Here is a 7,228-nt window from a genome sequence, read left to right as displayed (position 1 = left end):
ACTAGAAATTTGCTGAGGTCACCGTTTAATTAATCCAAGTTGAACGTATGGCTTTGCTTACATGTGGTTCCAGGCCAGAGGCATGAAAGCCAGCATTTGTGGGAGAGCCAGGAGGAAAAGCGGCCAGTACAGACCATGGAGCAAAGGAGTAGCCTTCCTCACCCCAACCTTGACACCCCAGCTTCCAGTGCCCCCACCTTGGGGTGCATGCAGCACCCATCCTTCTCTTGACCACTGCACTGACCCCACTTATAACGCTGTACTTGCAAGATTGTGAGCTCCTTCAAAGCATGGATGTTGCCCTGTTCGTTTTAGAATCCATGTGTGCTTGTGGAGAGAATGAATGAGTGAATGAATAACCCAGCAGAAATAAATGGAGAGAGGCAGAGGGGAAGGGCAGCTCTAAGCAGGGAAACTTGCTCTTTCCTAGAAAATCCTTGATGAATATGGAGAGAGTTGGCTGAACAAAAGATAATAAAGAGTCTGCATTATTATTTAACTTATTAAGTTATTTGAAAAGGTGAGAAAGTGAGTCAGGTCTTAGATTGCAAGGAGCAGAGATCCACTAAGTTCCCTTAAGCATTATAGGGTTTATTTTAAGGCCACACACAGGGCTTCCCTGGCAGCGCAGTGGTTAAGAATCCTCCTGCCAATGCAGTGGACACAGGTTCGAACCCTGGCCTGGGAAGATCCCACGTGCCGTGGAGCAACTAAGCCAGCGAGCCACAACTACTGAGCCCAAGTGCCACAACTACTGAAGCCCGTGCGCCTAGAGCCCGTGCACCGCAATGAAGAGTAGGCCCCATTCACCACAACTCGAGAAAGCCTGTGTGCATCAACGAAGACCCAATGCAGCCAAAAGTAAATAAAATAAATCTAAGGCCACACATAGATAAGGAAGTAAGGGCCATAGACCAAATGACAGGTCTAATGGCGACCCAGGACAAACCACACAGAACCTGCATGGTGTCCAACAGAGCCCCAGATGTAGTTCAGGAACCAAGAGGTCTTTCAAGATCAAACACAGCCCTAAAAAACTGACACTCTGTCATCTTGCCAGCTGAGCAGCAGGCTCCATCCATCCTTGCCTTCGTGCTTTGTCAGTGGGGCAACTCCGGGACTCCTTCTCTGCCCCTGTTCTACCTGTTGCTTATTTACATGATTACTGCTTCAGGACCTCCAAATGCCTGCTTTGTCTCTGTCTCTTTTACTAGCAAGTGTTCCCTCTAAGTCTCCTTGTAAAGTTTGCCAAGACAGAGGATCTCATTGGTCACTGGGCTGAGCCTTCACCGGCCGGCCAACCAGAAGAGGGCAGCTGCTTGGACCAGGTACAGGGCCCAGGGTGGCGGGTTCATGGGTATGACTCTGTGTGGGGACAGAAGTTCTTTGCAGGGATTGTAGGTGTAGCAGGTGTCCTGAGGGCCAGAGCCTCCAGCCCCTGATCATAGACACGGTATGATTAAAGTGTGAGAGGAGAAGGGCAGAGGCTACTTGGAGTAACGTGTCGAGTTTGTGTACTTTTGACAATTCTGGTGTGTTTCCGACAATCATAGAAATTTCTTTTACTCTGCAAAGTTGGTGAACACATATCCCTAGGTCCCCCTGATGCCATGTGTGTGCCCCACTTGGGTCAAAGTATCAACACTGGGTGTTCTGTGTGCCTTTCAAGCGGATCGTGGATTGGTGGGGGCTATAGCGGAAGAGGGACATGAGCCTTGACAGAGAGGGTGAACATGTGCCCGTGATTTCATTTATTTTAGTAGAGAATGTAGAGGGGTGACAAAGCTGGTTTTTAGAGGATATAGGAACAAAGATTTTGTGCACTAGGAGAACAAAAAGGAATGCTGAGGTAAGAATGCAAAGTTAGATACAAAACTGTTTAATGTCCTACAAGGGCAACGAAACTATAACCTTTGGGGTTATTTTTCCTACCAGATAGAAATCATTTGCATCTCTACTAAAAAGTCATTTACATTTTAACAGTTGCTACATGGCCTCATCTAATTTTACAGTAGTATGCATGTCTGGACTCTAATTAATAGTAAACAGCCCAAGTTACCTTCCCCTGGAGAGCCAGATGACCCTCAGATGGGCTCATTAAAACATTGCTTTCATTTAATATGAAAGGTTCTTTTGCCCCTCCCCTTCCCCTCTGCAAGTTTTAATCATTATTTTTGCGGTACACGGGCCTCTCACTGTTGTGGCCTCTCCCGCTGCGGAGCACAGGCTCCGGACGCACAGGCCCAGCGGCCATGGCTCACGGGCCCAGCCGCTCCGCGGCACGCGGGATCCTCCCGGACCGGGGCACGAACCCATGTTCCCTGCATCGGCGGGCAGACTCTCAACCACTGCGCCACCAGGGAAGCCCAATCATTATTTTTTAACAGGGAGAAACATCAACCACATTTTGCTTCAGTGGGTATTAAAGAGGGGGAAATGATAGAGAATTAATTGGCAGGCCAAATGCTCAAGGTGCGGGGCACCAGGGTTTACTACCTGGCTGGGCATCTCGCCAGTAGGGTGACCTTAAATTTGATTGCACTTGTTCTCGGTGTCCTCGTCTATAAAATGGGGCTTTGGGACTGTACACTTGGCAGGACTTTGTGCTAAAGGTCGTTTTTTAAATTAAAAAAAGGAAAGACACAAAAAACCCCGATCCCGGCCCCCTCCCTTATCACCCACACTAATTCTGAGAGAGAAAGAGGAAGGGGAGAACAGGCCCAGAAGCAATTTACTGGGAGAGGATCGTTGTGACCGCTGCAGAAAACACCACCCAATCATGCATATTTACAGACGGATGAGGGGAGCAGAAATGGGGCTGGTCCTCAAGGAGCAAATCTACAGGCGTTGCTTCTTTCGTTGTGTGTAGGACAGGAGGAGGACGGCGATCGCACTCCTCTATCACAAGTCATATTGCTTGCGGGTCTCCTCTCCTGCTCGCTCCAGCGGCGGCAAAGCCTGCACGGCTCCCGGGCGCCGCCGCCGCCCCGCGACTCCACCCCGCAGGGGCAGCGGTGCCGGAAACCCCCCAGCTCGGCAGAGCTCCACCGGCCGACCCCAGGGACGACCTGCCGCCTCGTGGGCACGGAGCCAGAATCTCCCTGGGGGACTATCAATGAGCCACCCTTGTTTTGTGAAACACACACTCCCCGGTTTCAGGCAACGCTAGCCGGTTGCCACGGGCGTTTTCTGTTTTGACAGGAGCAGGGACAAACCGAATCCCCCGACTCTGAGTTGCAGATTGTGGACGTTGGAGTCTCCTTTACCCCGGAAGGATGGAGGGCTGCACCCGCCCTTCTCACATTCCTTTTCAAGTCACCTGACCTTGGCTAAGCGCCAGGTGTTTCCGCTCAGGCTTGAGCCACGGGGGCACCCTTTTCCCTGGCAGGTGAGGTGAGGCAAAAGGATTTTCAGGAAGGCGAGACCCTTCCTCTTTATCCCCCAGGGATAAACCCCCTTGAACACCCTTTTTTCACAGTATATGGAACTGTGGAGCCCTGCCCTCTGCTTGCTTCTATGAGACCCAAGAAAGGCCAAGAGTGAACTCTCTCCAGTAACGCCATGCAGGCATCCCAACACGATGAAGCAAGGAAACGGGCCCAAGCAGATAGCCCGGGGGGCTTTGAACCTGCAGAGGGGGTTTGGAAACTCAGGGCTGAGCACTTGTCCAACAGGGCTGTTCTTGGCTTGGTGAGGCTGGCGTTGCACCGCAGGAAGTGTAGCATCACACACACACACACACACACACACACACACACACACGCACGCATTAATGGTGTGGCACCTCCCTCTCTTTGTAACAACTCAAAATGCCACCACCTGTGTCCAAATACTCCTTAGAGATTATGCATCGTTAGGTTGAAAACCAGTTAAATCATTTCCTAAACTATATTCCAAAAGACATTAATTAGTTCCTTGAGATGTCAGTAGGAACGATATGAAAAGAGTCCATAGTCAATATCAGGCTGAGTTTGGGAAATGACGGGTTAAAAAATAGGCAACAGAGTTCCTGAGAAAAGGACTTCTCAGAAACCTTAATATAAAAATTGGTGTTTTGAATGATCAAGTTTCCCCAATCTAATTGACAGTGGAATTCTTTCTCTTTGGGTCTCCCTTTGGGTGGACACACCTTGGACAACTCTTAGCCACCCCCAGGGACTTTTGTATGCTCCGCAGTGTGAAGCCCAGAGCTGAGTGGTCAGAAGGCCCTTACGTTTTGACTGAATTGAACACCCTCAGAACTCTGGCAAACCAGAACGTGTGAAGCTACCAGGAAGGAGGCCAGAGTGTCTGGAAACCACTGCAAAGATGACCTCACAAAGAAACCAGTGTGGTGGGGCTCCCAGAGTGCTCAAGGGGACGCGTCCTGCCTGAGAGAGAGAAGGTCGCCAGCGCCTTTGGCTGGCGTAGTTCAGGGAAGCTGAAACAGCCCGGGTGATTGGAAGAGAAGTACGTGTGCATGAAATTATTCAAAAGCTGACAGGTGGGCTGGAGGTCTCCTCTCCTGCTGGCCTGGCAGCCTCTGCGTGGAAAGCCTCGCCTGGGAGATGGGTCCCGGCCACTCCGGTGAGATGCTGGAAATGCAAGCCCAGCAGATACAATGGCTGTGAGTCACAGTAAAGCACCAGCTGTCAAGTACTCAGGGGGGAAGCTGAAGCCAGGAGACTCACTGAGCTGAGCAAGAAGCAGGGCCATCCTGTTGTGCAAAAGACAAAGAGCAGAGTGTTCAGATCCCAGGATCAGGTTTCTCATAATGGAAGCCAGAGCTGTGCGCTGAGCTTCAGGCTGTGCTCCAAGGTCGGGGGACAAAACCCTGCCTCTTCCGTTCCAGGAGGATGCCACCCAAACACACCCATTCCTCCCAGGCCAGGGCCAGCGGGGATCTGCCTCTGCCCGTGAAAAATTGGGTGAGCAGCCCAGCACCTGTCAGGGGCCCAGCACTTCAGCTACAGCCTCCCAGGCTTGGAAATCTGGGCTCTGTTTTCCGAGGGTGCTCTGTGCTAGCAAACCTCTCTGAACAGCTACAAGCTCTTGGCTCCTAAATGTTTCCAGTTTAACTGGCCTGGCCCGTGCCTGAGGCCTTGTGTTCAAGATCCCAGCTCTAAAGAAAGAAAAGAAATGAAAAGGTAGGTGGCCTCCACTTCTCCAGGGCTGGTGGGCTCCGAGCCTCCTGCCTCTCAGTGTGCTGGACCGCACAGAGCGGCTAGGGTTTTTTTTGGCCTGGGCGACTTTTTTGCTCACAGGTCACAGTCAAGCTTCTTAAACTTGGATGACAGTAAACCAATGACTAACTGGGTAATTAAAGCCACAAGTCAGGAGACCTGAGGCCCCTCCTCTGGAACCTCCTCCAGTGGCCTGTTCCACAGGCGATGCCCCTCGCTCTTCCCCACAGCAGGAACGTTTTTTGTGAATGTAAAGCCCTCTGCGGTGACCTCCACCTCCTCTCAAGGTCACTTCTCCACTTGTCCATTGCTCCCTCCCCCCTCCCCACCCCACCATCCCTGTCCACTGCAAGGAAGGAGGAAATCTAACCACACGCCCCACCCGCTGCCCCAACGGGAACATGACAGAAGGTTTCCAACTAAAACCAAAGTTACTCCACAGCGCTTCCGCCAGGCTGACATACTAGAAGGCATGGTGTGCTTCCTCTGCTTCAGGCACTCGAGAGCCTCCCCACTTCCTGGGGAGAGTGGATGAGAACTTCAAAGCTGACAAGGCCGCAGCTGAGAAGAGCTGGCTTGCTTCAAAGACCGTGTCTCCTCCGGGTCTGGAGCTCTTGGTGAATGTCTCTCCCTGCTTCTGAAACAAAATGAAGAGCTGCTGAAGTTTACGAGGTCCCCAGAGACATTTCTGTGTGCGTCGCTCTAACAGAGGACCCCTGCGTCTGCACAGCAAGGTCCCTAAGCTCCCCTTGGCAGGGATGCTCTCTGTGTTTTATGCCTCTTTGATGCCTCTGCCCTCTTTCCGGCTGGCCCTCTGGCTGCCCCTGCATCCTCCGTCTTCTCCACCTGCCCTCTATCCCTCCTGCATCCCTGTTTTAAGCAGCAGCCCCTTTTCCACTGAGGAGACATGGGTGGAAGAGGAGTTACAGTTGGGGGTTGGAGGGCGATATGATTTTTTTTTTTTTTTTTTTTGCGGCACGCGGGCCTCTCACTGTTGCGGCCTCTCCCATTGCGGAGCACGGTCTCCAGACGCGCAGGCTCAGCAGCCATGGCTCATGGGCCCAGCCGCACCACGGCACGTGGGATCTTCCCGGACCGGGGCACGAACCTGTGTCCCCTGCATCGGCAGGCAGACTCTCAACCACTGCGCCACCAGGGAAGCCCCTATATGATTTTTGTATGCTATTCCAGAATAGGTTTGTGGTTATTTTAATTAAAAAAAAATAATTAATGTTCCCTCCGAATCTTTGAGGATCTTTGATTGCAGGAAGCTGTGGACCATGCTAAGCCCATGGCTCTCTGATGGTTACCCGCCTCGGCAGGCTGCTGCTTACACTGGGATATAACAACCAGGACATGAGAAGCAAGGGTAATTTGGATTTTTACTTTTTAGCAAGGATCTCTTTCCACTGAAACTGTAAAACTCTAGAAGGCAGGGGCTCTCTGACATTGAACCTCATGGTCTTGTGATAATGCCTGGAAAACAGTAACTGTTCTCAGAAGATGTGTGTTTGTTAAGTTCCTGTCATTCCTTAAAAAAAAAAAAAAGATTAAAGAAGTCACTCTGTGTTCTCAAGATGCTGCATGTGTAAGTGTTTAGGCCACATACATGTTGAGAAATTGCACATATTTCGTCTTCATCTCGTATCGCCAAGACCTGATGTTACCAAACCTCTTGTCTCATCCACTGTCTTATCATCTGTGCTTAGCAAACTAAGACATAGCAAACCAGACGAACTTTCGGGAAACCTGCAGACATTTGAGGGCATTTGAGACAAAAAAAATCCAATAGAGTTCTAAACGGAAACAAGAAGCAGAAAGATGGTCCTGTTGTAAAGTGGCCCCAAGCCTCAGACCTGCCTCGGATGTCACCAAGTGCCTCTGGCCTTCGGGGCCATTGAAGATGCTCAGCTCGGCATCTCTGCTGTGGCTGGACTTCCTGGCCAGCCAGGCCCGAGGGCGGCAGAGGAGGAAGTGCTGTGGGTGAGGTGGGGGGAGCACAGTGCACACCCAGGGGTGACTGCAGGGAGGAGACTTAGGACAGAGGAAAGCACAGGACGGACGAC

At 51.4% G+C, this 7,228-nt stretch overlaps 1 long non-coding RNA gene and 1 pseudogene across 1 annotated transcript; both read left to right on the top strand.

The window, feature by feature from the left end:
• Window positions 1-930: 930 nt before the first annotated feature.
• LOC105748010 (uncharacterized) lies at window positions 931-3,840 on the top strand (annotated as a pseudogene).
• A 712-nt stretch (window positions 3,841-4,552) lies between these two features.
• LOC125963564 (uncharacterized) lies at window positions 4,553-6,738 on the top strand. Its single transcript, XR_007475703.1, has 2 exons — window positions 4,553-5,126; window positions 5,658-6,738. It is a non-coding gene; the product is annotated as an uncharacterized LOC125963564 (long non-coding RNA).
• The last annotated feature ends 490 nt before the right edge of the window (window positions 6,739-7,228 follow it).

Source organism: Orcinus orca, chromosome 2 (genome assembly GCF_937001465.1).
Source record: "Orcinus orca chromosome 2, mOrcOrc1.1, whole genome shotgun sequence".
Classification (NCBI taxonomy): Eukaryota; Metazoa; Chordata; class Mammalia; order Artiodactyla; family Delphinidae; genus Orcinus; species Orcinus orca.
This window is presented reverse-complemented; position numbering and strand designations above follow the sequence as displayed.